The sequence below is a fragment of the Sminthopsis crassicaudata genome, chromosome 1 (genome assembly GCF_048593235.1).
Source record: "Sminthopsis crassicaudata isolate SCR6 chromosome 1, ASM4859323v1, whole genome shotgun sequence".
NCBI lineage: Eukaryota > Metazoa > Chordata > Mammalia > Dasyuromorphia > Dasyuridae > Sminthopsis > Sminthopsis crassicaudata.
The window spans coordinates 164,126,982-164,154,147 of record NC_133617.1 but is presented as its reverse complement, the minus strand read 5'-3'; the positions used below and the strand labels follow the sequence as shown (position 1 = coordinate 164,154,147).

Below are 27,166 nucleotides of genomic sequence, written 5' to 3'. Positions count from 1 at the left end.
TCTCTAGCTCCTTCCAAAATCTCCATTTTAAAGGAAGAACTCCCAGGTCAGTTATGTTTACTCCTTCGTTCCTCTCACAGTAGCTCCTAATACTTTGAACTTCTTTTTTCATCATGACTCTCTTCTCTCCCACTACCCCCATTGTTTATTTGATTTTTATTTTTAGCTTCCTTTTATATGTTCTTTCCCTAATAGAATGAATATTCCTAAACGATAGGGTTTATCTTCCTTTTTTCCTACTGCTTGTATCCCCAGTATTTAGCATAATACCTGGCTTGTAGCAAGCTCAGTAAATATTTGTTGAAGGCAATTCTAATAAATTTGGGATGGAAAATGCCATTTGTATCCAGAGAGAGAACTATGAAGACTTGAATGTGGATGGAAGCATAATATTTTTACCTCTTTTGTTGTTATTATTGTGGTTTATTTGTTTATTTTTTCCTTCTTGTATTTTTTTCCTCTTTTGATCTGATTTTTCTTGCACAACATGACAAATATGGAAACATGTCTAAAAGAATTGCATATATTTAACCTATATTAGATTGCTTTCTGTCTCAGGGAGGAAAGAGGTAAGGAAGTAAGGAGAAAAAACTCAGAACACAAAGTTTTATAAGAATGAATGTAGAAAACTATCTTTACGTGTATTTGGAAAAATAAAATACTATTATAGACTGAAAAAATTTTGGATTTGTCTTGACATCAAATGAACAGCTGAGGCAAGGGAAGAAGAGGGAAGGGAACAGGGGTGGGCAAGTGGGACCGAAAAGTAAAGAAGGGAAAGTAAAAGAAAAGTAACATGGACTTCCAGAGTCAGAGTTTTCTCTTTTCAGGAATCACGGAATAAAATTAACTTACTCTATCTTCTCTAATCCTGATTGTCCATCCCTTACTCTAATCAATTCCAATAAAATCTTTTTTAGTTTGTGCAGAACTGAGTCCTCTTATGTTCTTTAATGTTCTGTCCCTCCTCCCCATCTCTGATTTCTCACCTTCTTAGTCTTCATCCACCTCAGATAGTAATGTATGTAGAAATGGCTAGAAAAATGTTTTCTAAGTTTTGCTACTTTTATGAAGTTTGGTCAAAATCACCTTATTTTTTAATCAGCTCCTGCTTTGAGAGTTTGATAATACTTTGTTCTAGGGAATACATAAGATGTGATTGTGAAAGTGCTTTGAACTCTGGAATAATGGTACTACCTAAATTCAGCCTCAAATACACTTTATTAGGTAGATGTTGGCTCATAAAAAATACTACCTTCTTTGAAGTCCCCATCTGATAGAGTTTTCAAAGCAATGGCCAGTCTTTATTTCTCATTATATAGTGGAAATCTGTTTACATCTAAGTCTGAAATCAGTGAATGACTGATTATTAGCAGGAAGGAGAGTGAGAGTGAAACAATATCTTTTCTTCCAGCTTTTCTTATCTGGATCAATAAGTATTTGGGTCATTTGAAGACTCTGTGACTTAAAGATGCAACATTTGGATTTGCTGTGCTATCTTTAAACTAAACAGTCATATATTATCAAAAACATTTCTTTGTAATTTGTAAAATAATAGATATGGAGCTAGAAGAGACCTCCAAGGCTTTCAAGTTAACTCACCCATACTTTCCCCCTTCCCCCCACTCCACATTATATAGATGAGATACCTGAGACTCAGGAGGTTAAGAGATTTAGAATCATGGGATCATAGGAGGTAGAGCCAAGAGTGATGGAGAGAAGGCAGGGAGTCACTTGAAATCAAGAAGCAATAAAAACAAAACCAAAAGGATGAAAAAATAAAAGGCAATGTGAAATATCTCATTAGAAAAACAACTGATCTGGAAAATGTTCAATTGTGTATAGAAATCTATCTTACCCTACAGGGAAGTAGAAAGGGATGGGAATACCATAGGATAGGAATGTGATAGAAAGGAGGGCAGACTGGGAGAGGTGGTAGTCAAAAGCAAAACACTTTTGAAAAGGAGCAGGATGAAAGGAGAGAGAGAACAGAATAAATGGTCGTGCTAGGGGGGAATAGAATGGAAAGAAATACAATTAGTATTCACAAGTGTAAAAAATATTTAAAGCAAATTTTTCTGAAAAAGGCCTCATTTCTCAAGTATACAGAGAACTGAATCAAATTTACAAAAATAAGAGCCAGTTCCCAATTGATAAATGATCAAAAGATGTGAACAGTCAGTTTTCAGGTGAAGTAATCAAAGTTATTTATAGCCATTTGAAAAAATAATTACCTTGTCTCCACTCTATTTCAGCTCCTACTCAAAAATGACAGTGTCTAAATACAGATCAAAACATACTTTTTAAACTTTATTTTTCTTGGGATTATTTGTCTTTTTTATTTAATAACATGACTAACATAGAAATATGTTTTGCATGACTACACATATATCAAATATATCAAATTGCTTGACATCTCAGTGAGGATGGTGGGGAAGAAAGGAGTGAGATAATTTGAAACTCAAAAACTTTTAAATGAATATTAAATTTATTTTTGCATTTAATTGAGAAAAAATAACATTTTTAAAAGAAAATCATGGGATTATAGATAAAGAGGTAGAAGGACCTCAGAGTTCATCTATTCTACTTTTTTACAGATAAAGAAAATGACCCAGGAGGATTGTAACTTACTTTTGACCACAAGTGTAACCCTCATCAGAAATAAGATTTGACTTCAAAGTCAGTATATTTTCTACTGTACCAAAAAAGGTTCTGCTGTATCTCTCTTGCTTTCTTTGTGAATAGGCAGATTAGGAACTGGTAGCTACTATAACAGCAGTTCCCAAGCCACATTCTTCCAAACGCTCATGTTCTTTACGGTATTATGCAGATCAAGAACTACTAGGGAACACAAATATTGCCTAGACCTGTCTATTTCCCTCATACTTACAGATGAGCAGAATGAAGCCCCAGAAATTACGCGACTTGTCCAGTTAGACAGCTAGTTAAATAGCAGACTCTAACTTGTTTTGGGAATGTTGTCACGGAGGGATTCTTTTACAGGTCTGAGTTTCACTAGATGTCTGCTAAGTTACTTTCCAGCTCTAAAATCCTATTATTCAGTAACTCCAAATCCAATGCTCTTCTCTGTCTAGTACTTTCCACCCCACTGACTCTCTTGGGGCCATGAGAAAATTTCAGTGCTGGTGTTATTTTCTCCTTTAAATGTCAGATTGTAAACATTGAATTGAGGATGTATGAGAAATATTACATTCAGCTGTTTTTAGGGTAATAAGCTTAATCTTCTCTATTGTGTTATAAACAAACAATCCACAACTTCCCTGCCTTTTTTTATTATACCAGTGTTTTCCATGTTTTCAGACCCCATTTACTCCCAAGTCAGTATAGCTAACACCTGAAATAGTTGTGATCAAATTAGCTTGGGAACCATTGACTTAAGAGATCTTCCTTCAAGAGTGTCCTGTGCAATGATTGATGTCAACTGTAGCCTCCTATGTTATGCTAGAAGGCAGACCTTTCATCTGAATTGCAAATTCTCCTTATGACCTACATCTCTCCAGCTTTTTATGAAAATAAGTGACATAGAGTGATGAATAGGATTGTGATTTGAGGGATCAAGGTCAATAAACATTTCTGAAAGTATTAATTATGAATTCTGATTATGGTTACTTATGATCAATTTCTGTTTAAAATGAATCAACAAACAAAATCAAATTTATTAAACGACTACTATATGGAAGGTACTGTGTTAAATAATGCTGAGGATGCAAAAATGGGAATAGTTTTTGCCTTTAAGGAGTCTATACCATATACACATATAAATATACATAAAATACAAAACTAAGGTCCATCCCACTAATCACTTCTGAGCTTACATAGATTTAGGTCCATTCTTTTGGACTAGGCCCTACAAGTTTTCAATAAACATTTATTAAATGTTTACTCTATATCAGATACTGTGAGGTTCTGGGATACCAAAGCAAAAAAGAAATAATTCTCACCCTCAGGGAATATATATTCTACCATAGAACATACTATGAACATATATTAGTATATTCAAAATAATGAATTGAATTTACTTCATGGAGAAGGGGGGGGGTTCCAGCAAAGAACTCTGGGCTTACACAGATCTTAATCCATCATGGGAACTATCAGCAAGTAGTTATTGCACACCTATTATGTATAAGGCACTGTGATGGGTCCTAGAAACAAAGATATAGTCAATGATAATATAGTCCTGTTTCTGTTATTAGGAAATGTGCAACAGGTAGTTCAGGACAAACTTTGCTAGTGCTGACTGACCCCTGCCAGTCAGTGCTCCGAGCCGCAGGATCCTTCTTGTGAAATCTTTGCTTTACCTCCCACCGTTATCCTGTCCAAAGTTGCTTTGTGGTCCTGGGACTGAGAGTGCAGTGGGTGTTTTGATTCTGACTCATAGTCCAATCCAAGTGATTGCTTTACAAAGAAGGAGGGGGAGGGAAAAAAATTCACTTCCTCATCTCCCACTCATTTCTCAACCCCATTGCAATCTGGCTCCTATCCCTACCACTTGACTGAAATGTCCATTTCCATGGTTACCAATGATATCTTAATTACTTAATTTGGTGGTCTCCTCTCAATCCTTATTTTTCTTGTCTTCTCCTCAACTTTTGACAATTCCAATAATTCCTTGCCTCTGGATATTCTCTCTTAACTTTCATGTTATTGCCAATCCTCTGGCTTTCCCCCAGTTAGACCCCATCAGAAAGCTATAGATTTAGAGCTGGAAGGAATTTTAGAGATGATTCAGTCCAAACCCAATACTTTTCAAATGACAAAACCGAGAACCAGAAAAGAAAGATGATTTGTCTTAGCAGTAGCAGAGATAATAAAGAACAGAATTGAGATTTGAACCTAACCCTTCCAACTCCAAATTTTATATTTTTTCTACAGCACCTCACTCTCTTCCAATGGATCATCATCCGTGATACTGCCTCCTAACTGTAAACTTTTTCACTGAACCTTCATCTCTTCTTCCTTTATATCCTTCTTTCCTGATATTCTCATCAAATTTCATGGTTCCAATGATCATTTCTATGCAAATGACTCCCAAATTCATGTATCTATTTCTGTTTTCTCTTCTGAACTTTAGTCTGTGTCACAACTGCCTATTGGAGAAATTCATGTAGATGCCAAATAAACATTTCTGACTCAATATATTCACAGCAGAACTCATAATATTCTCCTCTAAGCTTGCCCTTCATCCAAACTGCCTTATTTTTGTTAAAGTTATCATAATTCTTCCAATAACCCAGTTTTGTAGTATCAGAATTATCCATGACTCTTCACTTCCCCTATCCTGTCTAATGTCAATGTAGAATTATTTGTCAAGTTTTGTCAATTTTAGTTTTACAATTATCTCATAAATTTTTCTTTTTTAACTACTCACCTTAACCAGAATAGTTCAGGCTTTCATCATCTTTCACCTAGCTTATTTAAATAGTCTTTTAAGTGGTTTCCCTGGTTCCATTCTCTCATCTCTCCCATGGAACTACCAAAATGAATCTTTCTAAAGCAGAGATCTTACCATACTACTCCTCTGTTTCTTGCTGACTCTAAGGAAATATATAAATTCTTCAGTTTGGTATTTAAAGCCCTGTGTAAAGTTGGTCTAACCTACCTTTCCATATTTACTTCATTTATACTTCTTCACATATTCTACATTCCAATCAAACTGGCCATTTTCTGTTCCCTGAATTTATTTTAATTCACAATTCCACCCCTCTGACTGGAATGCCCTCCTTTCTCACTTCTTCCTTTAGGATCCTTATCTCCTTTCAAGATTTAACTCAGGTGCCATCTCAAAGCACCAACACTTCTATGATTTTATTTATTAATAGAGTTCTCTACTTCCTCAAACTATCTTATATTGACAGTTGATCTCATCATTTAAGGTAATGTTCTATAAAGTCAACATGAACTCCACATTAGTTAAAACTGAACCATTAGTCCTAGGTGAAATACAGGGATAGATTCTCTGAGCTTCTGATCACATCCAGAGAAGTCTCATGTACAGATTGGTGAATTGCCTCTTGACCCTTTTCTGTAAGTACTGTATTGCTGATTCATTAACATTGAACTCATGGCCAATAGCACTATAACTCATGTCTAAATGAAGCTTATTTAACACGTGCATTTTCTCCATAAAGCGCATCACAGGCTTCTTGTGCTTAGGAATGCTAAACAGCATTTTAGTCCTATACTTGGGGGCCATTTTAAATAGCAGAATCACCAACAAAAAGCAAAAAAAAAAAAAAAAAGAGAGAGAGAGAGAAAATAAATAGACAGTGAAAAGGATACTGTTCACAGTCTGAAAGCTAAAACAAGAAGGCAGGGTCTTGTCCAGTTTGACCTCAGCTAGAAATATGTATTTTGGGTGGCTAAATTTTTTTGCTCCTCTGTGCATTATTGTGAATGACTGAGAAAACACCACAAGCATTGATTTGGGGGTTATAAATAAATTTTAGCAAGTAGAAAATTTGCAAATATGGATGGGAATCAGTAAATACTGATGATTTACTGTATTTATTTATTTATAGTTTGCATCTTCATGAAAAGTCTAACTTAGTTATCCCTTCCATATCATTACTTCCCCTATCTTCAATATATTCCAAATCAGCATAAGAAATTAAATGGGAATTTTCTGGGAGTTTTGTGGAAGTCAGACAACACATGAAGGCCAACAGACCACACAGAAAAGTTTAATAATTCAGAAATTCATATGCATAGTGTTGTATAATATCAACATATTTTATCTTTTACTATCATAATAATTCAAACTTCTCTGGTATGAAAGGAGAGCCAAAATTTTTAATGAATATTTTCCAGATTGTGACAGCACTGTACCTCTAACCCCATTGATATGGAAGGGATAATTCTATTTGGGAGCAAGAATTTTGTCCCCTTTTTCTCTATGTTGTCAGCATCTATCATAGTTCTTTGTACAAAGTAGATACAAGAAACATTTGAATTGGACCAAACTGAGTATGAAGGCAGAATCTGAGTTTGATTCAGTATCTCCAACAGTGAAAGGGCAATGTGCCAAAGGTATTAGATCAGAATTCTTTACAAGTTGCCAAGGTAAGGTCAAAGGACTAGGTGATATATTACATAGATTTATAATGGAGAAAAATAATAAAGCCTAGAAAAATCCAAGAATTGGAGCTGGAAGGGACCCAATTTTCTCAGTCCACTGATAAGCAAATTGATGCTAAATGACTTACCAATAATCACACAGCTGGGAATGTGGGATTTTAATCCAATGTTTCCTGATTACAAGTCCAGAAATCCCTCCAAGCTACTTTTATGTTTGCTCTCCTTTATGTTCAACCCCATCAAGTTCTCCCCAACAAGCTCTTCCCAGTGAGCCACGGGCTTTTCTTGATTTCAATTTTATATCATTAAAGTGCCAATGAAACACATAGGCTATCTATCCATTGATTATTCCTTTTTCTCACCATATGACCCATTTTTTCTTGATCGTTACTTTCTCCATTAATATCCTTTACTCCTGTTCTTCTTAATAGTTTTTTTTTTTTTTTGTTATGTGTGGTCTCCTGCTCACACCCACTACAAAGCCCTCTCTTGTCCTTTGAGTGATACTAAATTTTGATTCATTATAGATTGTATTTATCCATAACTCACAGACATGTTTCATGTCACACCAGTAGAATATTGAAAATATGATCTTTTATTAGAATGATCCACATTTGTATAAGGAATGTTCTTGAGGAAGATAGAAGCCGTAGGATACAAGCAAGCTTCCCTCAGTGACAGTCCACAGATTTACCATCACCCAACTGCTTGAAATACATAGAGAATATATTGCTTATCAGCATCATTTGAAAGACTTCCTTATAGCAAGGTTTTCTCCCATTCATGCATCACAAATAGGTAAGATTTCTTGATAGATCAAAAAAACAGGTAACTCTTTGATCATTAAAATCAGAGAAGACATAAAACAGATTTTGTCAACATATGTACGGGGAAGAGAAGGGATTCATATGGTAAGATCCTCCACTCCCATTTGTAGATACATTGTACTTAGTGCTTCAAGATTCTGACTATTGTAGAGTTTACTAGATGGTAACCATAAACACTCAAAAAAAAACTTTACAGAAGAAAAAAAAAGATGAAAAAAATGAATATTTTCCAGGATATCTCATTTTTTGACAAGGCAATTGGGGTTGTGACTTACCCAGGGTTATACAGCTAGGAAGAGTTAAATGTTTGAGAAAAGATTTGAACTCAGGTCCTTCTGACTCTAGAGCCAGATATCCATACGATGTCATCTAGCTGCTCCATTTTGCTAAATGGACAATCTCTAAAGCTCCTCCATCAGTAGATATGCCCTTGCTCAAGCACTGCAAATGGATGAATTGGTCCTAGAATTAACAAGATTAGGGGGGATTGACTATGGGAAACTGTGGAGCTCCTTTATAAATCCCAAATTTCTTAATGAAACAAAGGGGATATAAAGCAGAAAAACAAAAACAAAAACTAGAGTATCTGTTTTGAAGGATTAAAATGTAGTAGGTATGATAATGTAAGTATATAGATATGTAAAATGCAAATTAAAAGATGATAAATGTATGAGAGACATATATGTTATTAGATCAGATAAGGGAAAGATTTTTTTTTCAGCCCAGGGAATGGGAAGAAGGGATGTGAGTATGGAAGGCTTCATGGAAGAGGTGACTTGAGAGATCAGTCTTAAAAGTAGAAAGAATATAAAGGCAATGATGGGGGAAGAGAAAAGAACTGATTTTTGGCATGTAGTATATAATGAATAATATTGCAAAATTGGAAAAACAGAGAATGGACAGAATATGTTTGAGAGATGACAAGTAATATGATTTTCCTGTATTATAGACTACCTGGGTTTAAATAGTATGAAATGAAGTTGCAAAAGTAGGTTGGAATCAGACTGTAGAAGATTGTGAATGCCAGACCAAGGAGTTTGGATTTTTTCAGATCATAAATATTCATGTGATATTGTTTGGGTATGCATGCTAATATACAAATAAAGAACTTGGTTCAAATCCCAGCACTTTTGCTTGCTACTTATGTGATCTTGGACAAATCATTTCTTAGGAATCACTTTCCTCACCTGTTAAAATAAAAGGATTGGATTATATTTCTAAGACTAAGTTCTATTATCTTAAGAACTCATTCCAAATCATGTTTATCATTTGTACACTATGAAGTAATATTCAGAGGCAACTTCTCCCATTTCCACTTCTTTTTGCCTTACTTCCTAGCTTTATCTGCATCCTGTCTGTTACCAGTGGTATTTAAATTTGTAAGATTGAAAAAAAGAGTCATACTAGGTGCTATTTCTCAAAGAATGTCTCTCAGGAAAGAGATGTTTAATTTGGAGGTACTCTTTGCAATTTGTTCACCTCACTATGCTGACTAAAGAGAGAAACAACTTGAAGATATATATGTGTGTGTATATACATACATATATATATGCATATATATATATATAATTAATAACAAAATGAGTCTAGTAGAAATGGAAGTGTAAAGTTTGAAATGTTGATAGGGTTCAGCCTAAAATAATGAAATTTCTTGCAGAAAATTTCTGGAACATACTAGGAGAATTTTGCCCTTCCTTAAAAAAAGCAGACATTTAGTTTAACAATAGAACTGTATCTTTCCTATCAATTTCTTGAAAAACAGAAAACTATGTCAACTTTGGCTCTGTGAATGCAAAGATCCATTAAAAAAAACTAGATCAGATTTTTTATTATTATTTAGTACTAATAGTGGTCTTTGCTTGGAAGGAAAAAGAAAGTGGCACTAACTCACATAAACTTATTTTTTCTACCACAGTTAAGTCTTCTGGGCAGCAATGGAAATAGAACCAGCAATGAGTTATTCTGAGAACACTGGCTGTGTTGCCGTTAAATAATCTGCATATTCTGGAAATCTTTAATGCTGGTGGAGCCAAAAGAATTACAATGCCCTCCAATTTCTGTTAACCTAATAGATCTCAGTTTTACTGACTAGGTTTTACCATTTCTTGGTTCACATGAGATTACAGATTTAATCTCTTGTTCTATTTTAAGACCAGGTATTTAGAACTCAGTTCACCTCTTAAAAGAAATTTACTATAATGTGAATGGCAGCAGTAACAGAAATCTATACTACCTCCTCCTATATATTATTGGTGGTAAATCATAACATAAAGGTGGCCTTTACCATGTTTGTATGGCATGTCCTATTCCACCAAAACTTTGCAATGTTTAAAAACTCTACCAATCTCTGTTTGAGAGTATAGTGCTAGGTTCTACCTCTTTTGATGGTGAAATGGGAAGTATTCTTTTGATATTTTGTATTTAAATTGTTTTCCCTCCATTTATAAACTTTTTTTTTCCTGAGGCAATTGGGGTTAAGTGACTTTCCCAGAGTCACACAGACAAGTGTCTGAGGCTAGATTTTAACTTGGGCCCTCTTGACTTCAGGACTGTTATTGCACCACCTAGCTGATCCTATAAACTTAATTTCTTATAAATTACACTCTTTGAAAAGGAGGGAAAATGTGTTGCAAACTGAAAGAAGTAAACAGGTTGGAAACAATAGAATTAAAAAAGATGTTCGTTGGACTCAAGTGCCACAAAGATGTCCATTGCTGGACAGTCTTCCCCATTAACTAAGGATTTAGTCATAGAAGGTCAGAGATAAAACTGATCTTTAGGTCAAATGTATAGGCTACAACATCACCATTTAGATCTCTTCTAACTGAGAGGGAGGTGGGTGGATGGGGGAATTACATGCAGCCACTGGAACAAAAGCAGCAACGTTCCAGAGAGAGATAGAAGAGATGGGATGGGGGCCAAATCATCATCGCTATGACCACCACTTTCCTTCAGATCCCATTGGGGATGTCTTAGGACCCCAAGCCCAAGAATCCTTGGAGTAGCAATGGCCACTCTCCTTTCCACAGGCCACCAATCTGATGCCTGTCCAAGATCTGTTACCACAAAGCAGGCAATAATCACTTTTTTGGTATCCACAATTACTTAAGACCAAAAATAAAAAGTTCTCGTGCATGAAGGTCTTTGATACTGTCAAGTAGTTTAACATCAGAAATGCATAATTTCTTCAAGTTTAAAATAGAGATTTTCTGAATCAAAGTGATACTAAAGAACTTCTGTATGTTAGTCTTGTCTTTTCTCTACACTTTAACAAACTTAATTACCAATGAGGTCCTTTCAAATCAAACTTCTTTTTATATGTGTGATATCTGTTATAATGTGAGCTCTCTGAGAATGGGCCCTGTCTAGCTTATCTATTTGTATTTCCAGTGCTTAGCCCATTGTTATACATATAGAACATGCTTAATAAATAATTTTTTATTTATTCATTCATATATTTAATCTATATCTGTATCATGTGACACTCTTGAAATAGGGGCAATACAGACTGGATAAAGGAATTTTAGTTGTGTTTTCTAGAGATTAAGGCCATTTTCTCTAACAGAAGAAAAAGGATGGGAAAAGCTAAATTGTCACAAACTAGGATCCTACAAACTTCCTGGAGTCTTAATATTGATTTCCTAGTTTTTGAGATGCTATATATATACATTGGCTCTTTCTTAAGATGGGGTACTCTTACTGGGATACACCAGCAGTGAAGTGCAAGATTGATTTAAATATCTGCTTCCTCTGAATTTAAGCATAGATGGAGTTTCCTGACACTGAGCTTTGGTACAAAGAGCCAGATGTGATCCTTTGTCCCACCAGATCTGTCTCACTTAAAAGAGTTAATCACTACTAGCAGTTTGTAAGGGCCAGGATCAGAAATAGAATGAATCTACAATCTGGTAGGTAACCTCTTGAGAGCAACATGGTGAAAGCTAGTCTTAGAAGGAGATTAGTAGAGGCTTAGAATTCAATTCTGGAACCATGAAATATAATGCAAGTCTGGGGTAGAAAAAGCAATGAAATCACTTAAGACCTAGCTAGGGAAATTGTGTTGGAGATGGTTTGGAAAGAGAGAAGTTCTGAGGTTTTTTTAAATACTGAAATGTCCAGATAACTCCTGGAAATGAGTAGGTAACAATTTATAGGAGCAGTGAAGAATGAATTTTTCTCATCTGGGACCCTAGAGATCAAAAGGGGAAATTCTTTAGCTCCATGATATTAGTAAGGTAACTCTGAGAACTAAACAAAGACAATGAAGAAAGACCCAGTGAATGTGTTAAGTAATCATGCTACAAATCTAACATTTAGAGTTGGTTTAGCTGGGGTATTTTAAGGAGAAGGAAAGATGGGTATTAGTGACACACTTTTAGAAGAAATAGTTCAATATAGAAGAGAAAAACTCACTCAAGTGAATTTTTAATGCATGAAAAAGAGTGAAAGTGTTCCCTATCATACCTATTCTATATCCTCCATTCTCGACCTCTATGAAAGCAAATGAAGACAATCATTTCTGTCTCTGTATACTCAGTGTTAAGATTTTAATAGGTACTTAATCAATCATGGTGTCACTATGTCTCCCTTAGACATCTTATATATTGTGGCTATACTTGGCTGTAGGAGATACACTAGGATGGAATACTGGGTCTGAAGTTAGGAAAACATCCTATCAAATCTTGCTTTGGATACTTACTGTCTGTGATACTGGGCAATCACTCTCTTCTATATGCCTCAGTTTCCTCAACTATAAAATAGCAATAATAATCATCTACCTCTCAGGGTTGTTGTGAGGGTTAAATGAGAAGATAATTGTAATGTGCTTGGCACACAGCACAAGATGCTCAACATAGGCTTATTTTCTCCCTTGCTTTTAGTATCAGTTGGAAATAATCTCATTAGAAGGACAAGTCTTTGGAGAGGGGCATTTCAGGTGGCAATTCAGACATGGCCACTGTTGTACACCTTTTAGAATGATTTGAGACTTTACCTTTCTCTGGAATAAATTTGAGACCCCAGATATTAGAGTGCTACTAGTAATTCTCCTTTCCTGTTACTCTGAAAGGATTGGTCCAGTTGTTCACAGGTATAGAGAACAACAGACTTTGTAAGCTCAAGCATTGAAATGGGGCCACCAAAAAAAGGATCTAGTTATGTGGCCACTATAGCACCACAAACTATGATAGATCCACAGCCATGGCCATTCCCCACCTGAGCCTGTTAGAGCAACCCTCTCTCTTTGACATCTTTAAAAACAAATCAATAGGGGAAGTTGTACAAGACAATCAAGCATGTGGTGACTTTTGTCCTGGAAGAAGCCATACCACTGATATAATGTCCAAAACACGATTTCTTCCTTTATTTGTGGAGATGGTTGAATGTCTATTGAATGAAATACTGGATAGATATTTGGATTTTGATATTTGTAAATTTTGTGATTTAAAACAATACTGTTTAGTCCATGTTTAGCACTGACTCAAAATTTGGAACTTGAGGAGGAGATCCAAGTAGAGTCATCATTATCCTGTGAACATGGTAGCAATGATGAAGGGCAGGAAGGGCCAGCTGCAAGTTCAATGCAGGCTCACCCTCATACTGGGGTGTTGATATTCCTTCAAGCATCCCAACTCTCCAGACCTCTCAGGTCTCATGACCAACTACTCTTCTCTTCTTAGCTGCACTCAGAAATGGCCATATCTTTGATCTTGCTGTTACCATCACTCCTAAGAAGAAACTCCTAAACTCGATTATGTGATAATTTTTATTATTCTATTTCTCTCTATGGCTTACTCCTCCTAAACCAATTCTTCATCTTCATTTTGACTTTCAATCCCTCCATCAGTATTTCCTCAAGCTATCATTGCACTAGCTATACTTCTTTTCTTTTCCATTCTTGACTATTTGACAGCTCAATTCAATTCTGTCCTCTGTACTTAAATTCATTACTCCCTCATTCTATTGCCACCCAGTTCTTACCAAACCACCATCCTCTGATTCTACTCTTTGGCTTCTGAACAGAATTAGATGAAATCACACAAACATGCTCAATGACTTCAATATAAATTTCTGTTACCTAATCCAGTTTGGTCTGGATTTTAACAAGGTAAACTTTCTTTTCTTCTCCAATTCTTTATCCCTCTCACCACACAATCTATTCCAAGATTTTCCTTTTTCTCCTCAAACTTCCCACAATAGCTCTCTCCCCTCCTATTTCATATACACACAAAAGACACTCCTTTCCCTGTACTTTGACTCATATCTCACAAATATCTTTCCCTGTTCCAAACAGTACCCACGCTATTTCCTCCTAATTTCTAATAAAGAGTTGGTCCTTTTCTTTACCAAGGACAGGCCAAACTCCTCAACCTCCATTTCTGCCCTATTTATCCAGAATAATGCCCCCTCTAATGATCCCCTTTGTAATATTCATTCTCTCCATTTACTGGTTCCCTCATTTCAGCCTATATCCATAGCTATTTAATGTATATTTTTGGAATGAGAATTGCCAATAGCAGTCTTAAAACTTGCAACTTGAGGAGGAACACTCTGGGAGAGTCATAATTTACCTTGCAAGCCTATATAGTAGTGATGAGGAAGATTGGGAAATACCAGATGCAAGTTTAGTGCCTGGCCCACCCTCATGCTGAGAGGAAATAACATTCATATTAATATTAGTACTCAATTCTAACAAAATGATGTCATTTTGATTCTCTTTGAAAACAAAGGACAACAACAAAAATTTCAAGTATCCCAACTTCCCAGCTCTCCAGGTCATTCAGGTCTCATGACTTACTCTTCTACTCTATCCTAGTTGCACACAGAAATAATCGTATTTTTTATTTTGCTATCATTTGGCATTACCCACTCACCCACCCACCTACTCACCTATCCACCCCCTCCATACACACACTTCACCTACAAAAGACCTTCCCTAGATCTTTCCGTCTACATCATATGTTATCATATACTTCTTATCCCTTTAGTTTAGTCCTTTGGCTTCCTACCTCATCTTTCAACTGAAATTGCTCTCTTCAAAGTCACTAATGATAGCTTAGTTGCCAAATCTAATAATATTTTCTCAATATCCTTCTTAATCTCTCTAAAAGTATCCAGGAAATGAGAACTGCCCGAGCTGCCAGCAGTTACTGCTGGCAACTCTCTTCTCCTGAATACTTTTTACATTGCAGCTATTTGCAGTACTCCATTTCTTACTTCTTTACATCTGATAGCATCTTCTCAGTCTCTTTTGTTAGATCTTCATCTATGTTATACCTATCAACTGTGGAAATAATCCATAGTTCTGTTTTGGGATTTTTTCTTTAAACATTTTCATTTGGGGGTATCATTAGCGTTCATGTATTCAATTATCATTTCTATTATGTGTTCAATTATCATCTCTATTATAGATTACTACTACATTTATATATTCAACTTGACTATGGTCTCTCTCCTGAGTTCCAGTCCTGAATCATGAATTTTCTACTGGATATTTTGAACTGGATCATTCAGTTCAACTAAAGTACAAAATTAGAGCTTATTTCATTTCCTTCTTCAACCAATCATTCTTACAAATGTCCCTATTTCTATTAAGAGCACTACTCTTCAGTTCCCAGCCTCACTCTCAACTAACACAACCCTTCATTTTCTAAATTTTGTTCTTTATATCTCCAAAATACTATACAGTCCCTTTCTCTCCAGTCATACAGTTATCAGCACCCACACCACCAAGTCTAACTTGGACTATTGAAATAACCTCTCAATTTATCTTCCTGACACAGGCATTTCTTCACTCCTATCCATTCTTTATAGATTGTGTTTAATATGTCTTCTTTAGAAAAAAATATTCATGATTTTCCTGCGTTTCAGAATAGGCCTTAGTTCCACTTTGGCAATGAAAGAGTAAGGGATTTAAAGTTAGAGGACTTGGGTTCAAATTATGTTCCTTTTATTGCCTGCTCTATGAACTTGCACAAACCACTTAATCTATGTTGGACTTAGTTTCTACAGTTCTAAAAGGAAGAGATGTGACTTTAAGGTCCTTTCCAGTGATAAATCTATAATTCTATTACCCTATTAGATTTTTCTTTCCTCTTTGGAGAAGGCAGCTAGATGGTGCAGCGGATAAAGTACTGGGTCTGAATTTAGGAAGACCTGAGTTGGAATGTGATCTCAGGCACTTACTAACTGTGCAATCCTGGGCGACTCAATTAATTTCTATCTAATTTTTTTTTCAATTGTAATATAACCTCCTGGGGTTATTGTGAGATAATATTTGTAAAATGTCTGCCTTCCTTCTTTTCTTCCTTCCTTCTTTCCCTTTCCCCTGCTTAGTAAGCCATTTCTTAGAATTCTCCTTGCCTCACCATCCCCATTAATAGCAATTCACATTTTGACAGCCTTTAACTGTTTTTAAAGCACTTTCCTCCCCCAAACTCTATGAGTTAATGAAGTTAGTAGCATACTCATTTTATAGATGAAGAAAGTAAAGCTCAGAAAGTGAAAGTGACATTTCCAGAAAATTACCAGAAAAGTATAAAATATGAAGCTTGAACATAGGTTTTCTGATTCAATTCTTTTCTCTGTAAATCTTCCCCTCCTTCCTAGTACAAGAGCTCCCAACCCCTATCTCCTACCAATATTCTTGCCTGATCATATACTGCGTGACCATCAGGAAAGCTGTCTCCTCCCTGAATATACATGAGGACAAGGAGTAAAGTCGTGGGCAATTACATAAATCCAAACAAAGGCAGTAGAATTCTGCTCATTTTAGTTGCGGGTTAATGGGAGAACATTTCTAAAAGGACACATGGCAACAATAGGTGTATCAGGTTTCAAGAGCCCCAGCCTTTACCTTTTGTATTTCTCATAAACTTCTATTACTGTATTTCAAGGTGAATGACATGAACTGCAAGTAAGATGTGAATGTTTGTTTGCTTTGTTAACCAGAAACCTTTTACTTCTACTGCTGGATTTACAGATGAGGCAAAATAGGGCCAGAAAAGTGAAATTCTCAGAGGTGAGCACGGAAGGCTGCCCATTAAAAAGGAAGGGGTGGGGGTGGGAGAAAGTATATATGTATATTCTAATGAGTTCTATAATTTAGCTCCAGGTGGTTTTTCTTTTAGCTTTTGTATTTTATCCTCAATCATTACTCATTTCTGTTTCTAGAACAGAACCAAGAAAGAAACGTTTGCTATGGAGAAGAACCGCAGCACAGAAATCTGCAGCTTCTCCTTTTCCTTGCAGACATCCAAGGCCGGCACAGCCTTCAGAGTGAGGAGCAGGGTTGGGGAGAGATGCCAGCTACCAGGCAGAAAGAAGCTTGATGCTTCAGTAACTCTTGTTTTCGACCAGAAGTCACAGTAACCTGTCATCACTTCTTCCTCCTTGTAGTTACAATATGAGAGAGAACCTGCACTTAGCACTGCTGGTGGGCAGAGCAGCTGTGGGAAGACAAAGACTCATTTAGGGAGCAAGTTTTCTCCATCCCCGTCCCCTGATCTAGATCTTCTACAGCCAAGCCTTCTTCCTCTTCTTAGCCTTCTTTTGGCCACCTAATTCCAAGTGACTTTTCCCTCCTCCCATTTGGAGTTGGGCTAAATTTCACAGAGTAAAAAGTCAGAACCAGAATTTAGAGAAGCAAATTGCTTCCCCATGACAGCTTCTGCTCCTTCTGCTTCCTCTTCTTTTTAATAAGGAGTGTTGTATGAATAGATTGAACCAAAAGCTTGTATTAGACAACAAAAGGGTAGTCCCAGAAAAAGTAAGCACTCAAGAAATGTGACGAGTGAATGAGCAGATGAAGAAGAAAATGCTTCATTTCTGTGGAGAAATTACAGGAAATTCATTCAGGGGGTCAGGTCTCTCTTGAAAAGGGTTAACAGGAGAGTGCCAACAAAGGACACGTTGCTGCCTTCATGGGAAACTGGAGGTGGAATTTGAAGATTGTCACAGAACCTCCTCCCCACCTCCCATCTGGTTGGGCAAAGTCTTCCATATCTCACTGATGGGGAAATCCTAACCAGAGTGACTCAGAGTGCTTGTCTTCTCGGCCTCAGATGACAGACAGAAAGGGGGTTGTTGAAACAGTGAGAGCAGCATTGGCAGACTTCCCTCACTGCAGTCAGAGTAGCTAAAGATAAGCAATGACCTTCTAGCAACAGCCTTGCTTCCAGGGACAGAGACAGCCCTCCAGGAAGAAGACCGTGGTCCAGAGGCCAAAAAAGAAAGGAACATACTCTTCTCTTCTGATAGAAACCTAGCTCCTGGGGTTTCTTCAGCGAGCCCTGGATGAAAATAACAAATTTCCATCTGGGGACAGATATTTCAGTTTGTGTCCTGCCAAAATTAGAGGGATCCCATATGAAGAGAGAGCCTTCTGTTATGGAATATACTTAGCTGAGAAAACCATTTGATTAAGAGACTAAAAAGACTTCATGGCATACCCAGTTGTGCTATTATACAAATTAAAGAGAACATTTAGGTCATCTTCTTCAGGGACAAAGGACAATTTCTCTCTCTACTTAGTTACATGCTCAGATAGTACCAGTCACCATAGTACAGAGGCATTTAAAAGATAGCTATGTGCTTTTCCTTTGGAGCATGTGTTTGGGGAGGGAGGAGGGATCTGGAATATCTGCAGATAAGCAAGGGATACTGAGAAGACCCCTCAATGCAAAAATATGTCACAAAAAAATCTTATCAATTCATTTATCTTGAAACAAAAATATCTCCTCCAAGGTTATCTATCAAATACAGTACTCACAATTTCATCTGATCTCCTTTAATCAAGCTAAACATATTGCTTAGCTTTTATAAGAATTTGGATCAGAAAGGGTTGGAGGTAAAAAGATATTAGTGTTTGGAAGGACAAAAGAAGGTAATTTCAGAACTGGGCTACTGCCCACTAAGGTCAGACTTGTGTAGGAATAAAGGATATGTATTTGTGTGTGTCTTGTTGGGGGCATATGGGAGGTGAATTTTGGAAGGATAAATGGGAGTCTGAAAGTACCTGGTACTAGGAAAAGGATTCAGAGAGGGGAATGAGGTTGGGACAGCAACAAAGACAGCATTGTGGCTTTGCTTAGTTCCAGTCATTGCTCTGTTGACCAATGAAAACAAGCTTGGTATAGAAGACAAAAGAGGAGTTGGAGTTAGGAACATATGGTGTTCTTGTCACTTATCTAACATGTCACAATTGGTAAATCAATAAACCTTTTGGAGACATCTTTTTGGAGCCCCATCTATTTATATGGGCATAAAGTAGGCACTTACCAAGGTGATTATAAGAATGAAATGATATAATTTGTATAAAATACTTGGCAAATTTAAAGTATTATATGATTATCAGATAGTATTTAATGAATGGAGCAGTAGTAACTAAAATACTTTCCTTCCTTCCTTCCTTCCTTCCTTCCTTCCTTCCTTCCTTCCTTCCTTCCTTCCTTCCCACCTTCCTTCCTTCCTTTCTTTGTTCCTTCCTACCTTCCTTCCTTCCTTTCTTTGTTCCTTCCTACCTTCCTTCCTTCCTTTCTTTGTTCCTTCCTTCCTTCCTTTCTTTGTTCCTTCCTTCTTTTCTTAGTTACTGTAGTATTCAGATGAAATCATAAAAATAGTGCACTTTGAAAAGACTGAAGTACAATGTATGTATAAAAATTGCTAATATTGTATGAAATAAGAAACATTAAAATTTTGTTTTACTAATGGAAGGTACTATCAAATGTAATGTCAAAACAAATAACTAAAGAAACTTAAGTTTATAGTTTCCCTGATATTAATAATAATATGCTTGGAACATAGTAGGTACTTAATAAATGCTAGTTGGATTGAGTTGAATTGATATAGTGCTTTAAGGTTATTACCACTCAAGTTGTACTATAATGCTGCATTGTGGCATAGACTTAGTATTTTGTAAAACTCTATCAGCAGAAAACAGGCTCTTACATGAATGTGAGAGAGAATCTTTTAAGAAATATTCAATATTCAGGATATGTCAGAATGAGCAGACTTGAATTTGAGCTGAGATAATAGTCCATATGGTTAGACGTAGTTTCACTGGTACTTGGATTTTAAATATAAGGAAGCCTATTCTGGATGTAATTTTTTTAAACAAATTTTTAATTATTATTTTTTTGTTTTTATGTTATACATGTACATAGATTTTTTACATATTTCCATATGAGTCATGTTGAGAGAGAAAAATCAGAATAAAAGAGGAAAATCATGAGGAAAAAAAAAACAGAGAAAAATAGGTGAAAATAATGTGCTTTGATCTACATTCAATCTCCATAATTATCTCTCTGGATGCAGATGATGTTTTCCATCCAAAATTTATTGGAATTATCTTGGATCATTGAATTGTTCAGAAGAGTCAAGTCTATCACATTTGATCATCACATAATTTTGTTGTTATTGTGTACAAAGTTTTCCAGGTTCTGCTTGCTTCATTCAGCATCAGTTCATGTAAATCATTCCAGGCTTTTCTAAAATCAGACTATTTCTCATAGAATAATATTCCCTTACTTTCATATACCTTAACTTATTCCAATTGATGGGCATCCATTCATTTTCCAATTCTTTTATAATTTCTTTGGGATACAGACCCTGTAGTGGTACTGCTGTATCAAAGGGAATGCACAGTTTTATAGCCTTTGGGGCATATTCTGGATGTAGTTTTAAGATTTCAGATTGAGTTCTCACCTCTACTATTGCTAAGTGCTTGGATACTCAAAGTCTGTTGAAACTCCAAGGTAGTTTGTATTGTCTTGGCTCTATATTTCAGGGGCATGATAGAAAAAAATGATAATGATAATAATGATGAGGATAATTAAACATTTCTTAAACAGTACTATGCATAAGTAAAACAAATCAAGCAAAAGACAATTCCTGCCCCCAAGGAACTCACAATCTAACAGGGAAAACAACAAGCTAACAATTAAGTGTGAGTGTGTGTGTGTGTGTGTGTGTGTGTGTGTGTGTGTGTGTGTGTGTATGGGTATGTAGAGGCAGAGACATACACTCAGAGAGGGAGAGACAGAGAGACAGAGACAGAGAGAAAAGGAGGGAAGGAACGAGAGGAGGGAAGAAGGAAGGGAGGAAGGGAGAGAGAGGAAGAAAGAGAGGGAAGGAGAAAGAGAATAAGCATAAACTATATATAGGATAAATAGGAAATAATAATTAAGAAGAAGGCATTACAATTAGAAAGGCTTCCTCTAAAATGATATTTTAGATGGAACTTAAAGCCAGGAAAGTCAATAGGTGAAGTTGAAGAGGGAGAGTATTCTAGATATGGGGCATAACAAGAGAAAATGTTCAGAGCAGAGTTTTGGAGCACTGTTTTGAAGAGTACATGCCAGGGAATAAGATATAAGAATACTGAAAAGATAGGAGGGGAATAGGATATGAAGGGCTTTGAATGTCAAACAGAGGATTTTGTTAACAACAACAAAAATAGTATTTTAAAGTTTGCCAAACACATTACATGTTTTAACTCATTTGATGTCCACAAGAATCGTGTAAAGTTCTATTATTTCCATCTTACAGGAAGAAAACATAAGAAAACTGAATTTAAATAGTTGTGACTTGATTAGATTCACACAGCTAGTAAATGTACAAGACAGGAATTAAATTCAAGTCCATCACTTTATCCACTATGACACTCACTCAACCCAAAAAATCAAACTGATCGAGAGGAAATTTCTGCTAAAGAAAAAGAGGTTATTGGGAATTCTTGGATTTGGTTATAGGCATGAGTAATAAAAAAAAATGAAATAGCAATAGGTATGAATTATCTCATAAAACAAGTGTTATCACTCCCCTTGGGGGAGATATTCTAGAGTAGAAAGATGGTCAGGATTTTAGAAGTGCAGAAGAAGTCATGTAGCAGGGCTCATTTCCAACTCATTGGAAAAACAGCCCAGCAACAGTTGTATGGATAAATAGCTTTGGAGCTAGAGGGAAGTAGCACATCTGATTAGAATATCCTCATGCTGAAAATTAAAGCACAACTCTAAATTGATAAATGCCTGATTAAATGATGATGCCCCAAATCTCATGAAGTTGGAAAGTAGTGAGAAGTTCCAAAAATATGTAGGGACCCATATGGAGCAGACACATATTACAGAAATCTGGGATGGTCTTCAGACTTTATCATGTCCAGGACAGATTTTATTCTATAGTTTTAAAAAAATTGACATTTTTTTAAACTTTTGTATTAATGTATTCTCCTGGTAGAGCATAATAACTCATTGAGGTCAAGGATTTTGTCCTTCTTTGTCTTTATATCATCAGAGCCTAAGTACTATGGCTGATATATTTTCTTTCTAAAAAATTCGAATGTAAAAATCCACAAACATGAATATTTCAAGATTTGAGGAACAGAAAGAAGGTTTATATATAAAAATGTGAATTTCTATTATGTAGAGTTTGTTCCTTTATTTTTGCTTTAAAGATAAGGTAAGTCTAACATGACATCTTCAAAAGTATACTGTTTTTCTGTGTCTCTTTCTGAAATTTCTCCAGTTCTCTTCTATGTATTTTTTAATCATTAATTGATACTATTTTTTCTTTCATCACTTTCCAACTCTCTGTTCTCAAAATAAAAATCATCCCTTGTAACAAATAATTATAAATAAGAAAAACATATTCTTATGGTGGCTATAGCTGAAAATGTATGTACTCTTTTAAATTTCTTATTTTCTCAATAGTATTTTATTTTACCAATTACCTTCAAAGATAGTTTTCAACATTCATTTTTTTTCCTTTTTCTTTTTTTTTTTTTAAATTATAGCTTTTTATATACAAAACATATGCATGGGCAATTTTTCAACATTGATCCTTGCAAAAACTTCTGTTTCAACTTTTCCCCTCCTTCCCTGCACCCCTTCCCCTAGATGTCAGGTAGTCCCATATATATATATATATATATATATATATTAAATATGTTAAAGTATATGTTAAACACAATATATGTATACATATTTATACAGTTATTTTGTTGTATAAGAAAGATTGGATTTAGAAAGAAGGTAAAAGTAACCTGAGAAGAAAAAACAAAAATGGAAGCAAAAAATAACAGAAAGAGAGGAAATGTTATATTGTGGTCCATACTCATTTCCCAAAGTTCTTTCCCTGGGTGTAGCTGGTTTTGCTCATTACAGATCAATTGGAACTGATTTGGATCTTCTTATTGTTGAAGATAGCTACTTCCATCAGAATTGATCATCATGTAGTATTGTTGAAGTGTATAATCTCCTAGTTCTGCTCATGTCACTTAGCATCAGTTCATGTAAGTCTCTCCAATCCTCTCTGTATTCATCCTGCTGGTCATTTCTTATAGAATAATAATATTCCATAACATTCATATACCACAACTTATTCAGCCTTTCTCCAATTGATGTTTTTATTTACCAGATATATGCATGGGTAATTTTACAACCTTGACAATTGCCAAACCTTTTGTTCTAATTTTCCCCTCCTTCCCCCCACCCCCAGATAGCAGGTTGACCAATACATGTTAAATATGTTAAAATATAAATTAAATACAATATATGTATGCCTGTCCAAACAGTTGTTTTGCTATACAAAAAGAATAGGACTTAGAAATAGTGTACAATTAGCCTGTGAAGGAAATCAGAAATGCAGGTGGACAAAAATAGAAGGATTGGGAATTCTATGTAGTGGTTCATAGTCATCTCCCAGAGTTCTTTCGCTGGGTGTAGCTGGTTCAGTTCATTACCAGCAACCTATATTTTTAAAGGTATTCATCCATTTCATTTAAGTTATCAAATTTATTGTCATAAAGTTGGGCAAAGTAATCCTAATTATTTTTTGGTTTTGCTTGACTGATTCTTGGTGTCACCTCTAGTCATTCATTTCCATTTGTTCAAGTCTGATTTTTTTCTGATTTCTTCATTTACTTTTTAAAATTCTTTTTGTATTGTCCAATTGAGTTTTTAAATAAGTTGTTTTGTTCTTGGGGATTTTATTCCATTTTGCCAATTTTTAAAAAAAGAATTATTTTCTTTTTCCAATTCACAGATTCTATTTTCCTGGGAGTTGTTTTTCTTTTCCAATTCACAAAATTCTGTTTTTCAGGGAGTTGATTTCTTTATCCACTCCATCTTTTAATGAGTAACTTGACTTATCCTGAGACCTTCTTGCAAAGCTTCTCTTTCTTTCCCTATTTTTCTTCTAGCTCTCTTTAAAGATCCTTTTTAGTTTCTTCTGTGAGAGCCTTGTGTGATGGGGACCAGATCATATCCACCTTTGGATCTAGAGACAAACTGTTGTTAATCTCCTCAGGGTTTGAAGTTTGCTCTCTTTCCATAGAGAAGCTATCAATAGTTAGAGCCTGCTTTGCTTTTTTGCTAATTTTTGAAAAAAACAAAACAAAACAAAACCAAAAACTATGGTCTACTTATGGGGGGGGGGCAGTAAGATATTTCCAAGCTGCCTCTACAGACAACAGGAAGGGGCAGTGGGACAGTACCCACTGGCTGCACTGGGATTAGCAGTTGTGATGAAATCAGCAGCAGCAGAAAGACAGCTACTAGAGCTGTGGTGGGACCAACAACTGCATCTGCACTTGGATCAAGTTGAATCACTCTGGGTGTGGGCCAGGTCCTGAGAGACTCTAGCTTTTGGGGTTATAGTTTTACCCCCTGTGTTTATATCTTCCCTGCTGATCTACTGGCTTGCTGGCTCACACTGTGATAAAATTCTTCCCGCAGATTTTCTGCCAGCAGAGACCACATCCTACCTCCCTCGGCTCTGCTCAGTGTAAGCTGTTTCCCGTGCTCTCACTGCCTGCCTGGGGCCTATGCCTGGCTTAACCTGTTCTGTCCAGCAAAAACCTTTCCTGGAGAATTTTGAGATTATCTTTGGTTAGTAATGTGTTGTACTCCCAATATTCATGGGTTTTCACAGTCAAGCACTAATTCTGAGGCTGAATTTTGTTAAAATAGATTGAGGAAAAAGGAGAGTTTAGGAAGATGCCTGTGTCCTCTCCACCATCTTGGCTACACCCCCAACATTCATTTTTGTAAGATTTTGAGTTCCAATTTTTTCTCTTTCCCTCTCTTCTTTCCCTTTCCAAAGACAGCTAGCAATCTGACATAGGTTATACGTACAATCATTTTAAACATATTTCCATATTTGACATGTTGTGAAAGAAAAAATCAGAATAAAAGAGGAAAAATACCACAAAAAAGAAAAAGGAAAAAAAAAAGTTTAAAATATTATGCTGTGATCTACATTCAATCTCCATAGTTCTTTTTCTGGATGCAGACAGCTTTTTCCATTCCAAGTCTATTGGAATTGTCTTGGATCATGTTTTGTTGAGAAGAGTTAAGTCTATCATCGATGACACAATCTTGCTGTTACTATGCTGGTTCTGCTCACTTCACTGAACATCAATTAATATAAGTTTTTCCAGATTTATCTGAAATCACTCTATTCATAAAGAAAATGTATGTTTTAATTCAATACTTCTATTACTTTTCAGATAAAATGTAGGAAGCATGTTTCATCATAAATCTTCTAGGTTATGATTGTCCTTTCCATTGGTCAAAGTTCATGAATATTTCAAAGTTGTTTTCTTTCACATCACTATAGTCACTGCATAAAGTTTTCTCCTGATTTTGCTTGTTTCACTCAGTTCAATTAATAGAAATCATTCTATGTTTCTCTCAAATAGTTCCTTTTATCATTTCTTAGTGAGAAGTAATATTCCTATAGTATAATTTGTTCATCCATTCTTTAAACAATGTTTTGATCCCACATTGCTTTCAATTCTTTCCTACAATTAAAAAAAGTGCTACAAATATTTTTGTATATATGAATGTTTTCCCTCTATCTTAGACCAATTTGGGGGCATATGTTTAATATATGCTTCATGTTATTGCCCTGTCAAATGACATGAAAAAATCATAATATCTTGGGCGAAGTTCTAAGTTGCTTTTCAGAATAGTTGAACCAATTTACAATTCCACCAATGCTATTTTAATGCATCTATTTTTTCCCCATAACTCTTCAATAACTGTCATCACCTTTTTTGATGATCTTATTGGAACCTCAGAATTATTTTAATTTGTATTTTTTTTTTTAGTGATTTAGTATATTTTTTCACATATTGATTGATAACCTGTAATTCTTCTTTTGAAAACTGCCTATGTACTTCCTACTGGGAAATGAACCATAGATATCAGATCTTTATCCAAGAAATTTGCTTCAAAGATTTTCCCATTAACTATTTTCTCTTTTAATTCTAATTGTATATATTGCATTTATAAAGAAGTTTTTCAGTTTTATCCATTTTGTCTTTTGTGGTCATTTTGATCTTGTTTGGTCAAAATCCCTTTTCTTATTCACAAGCATTTTATCTTCTCTAATTTGTTTATGATATAATTTTATACATAGTTCATACATCTATTCAGATTCATGTCCTTCCTCTTAGCTCTAACTTCATTATCCAGACTTATTTTTTAATCCATGTATTATTGTGTTATATGATATTAGAAGCTTAGTTTCTGTTGGATTGCTTTCTAGTTTTCTTCATTTTAGTAGCTGGTAACTTTTGATTTATTGAATATTATCCTACTAGGTAATCATTTCTGGGTTTATTGAGCAATTTTTCTATTTTCAAATGAATATCAAATTCTTCAATGATTACTGATTTGTAGTATAATTAGAGGTATGCTATTATTAGGATCCTTCCAATCCTTTTCCAATTATTTCCTATGAATATTTTCTTTTAAAAATTTCTTTCAAAAGTATTATTTTTCTTTTTTTTAATTCAATTTTATTTTGTTTTCAATTTAAAATTCCATCCCTACCGCCTTTCCCTCATCACATTTATTGGGAATGCAAGAAAAACAAATCTGTTAAAAGTATGTGTAGTCAAGCAAAACAAATTCCAACATTAGCCATGTATAAAAAAAAAATGCTTCAATCTGAACTCTGAATCCCTCACCTTTCTTTCTAGAGGAGGAAACATGTTTCGTTATGTGTCTTCTGGAACTGTTATTTGTGCCATCTGGGCTGATCTGAGTTTACTGCAAAAATTACTGTATAAATTATTACCCTGATTCTTCTCACTTCTTTGCATTGGTTCACACAAGTCTTCCCAAGTTTTCTGAAACCACTCCCTCCATCATTTCTTATAGTGCAATAAAATTTCATTCCATTCATATGCATCATAATGATGGACATTTCCTCAGCTTTTAATTCTTTCTCCCTCTGTA

General features: G+C 35.3%; 1 long non-coding RNA gene across 1 annotated transcript in view; it reads right to left on the bottom strand.

Annotated features, from left to right (window-relative positions):
- Positions 1-27,166, bottom strand: part of LOC141544523 (uncharacterized) — a 165,212-nt gene that overhangs the window by 35,614 nt on the left and 102,432 nt on the right. The window lies entirely within an intron of this gene.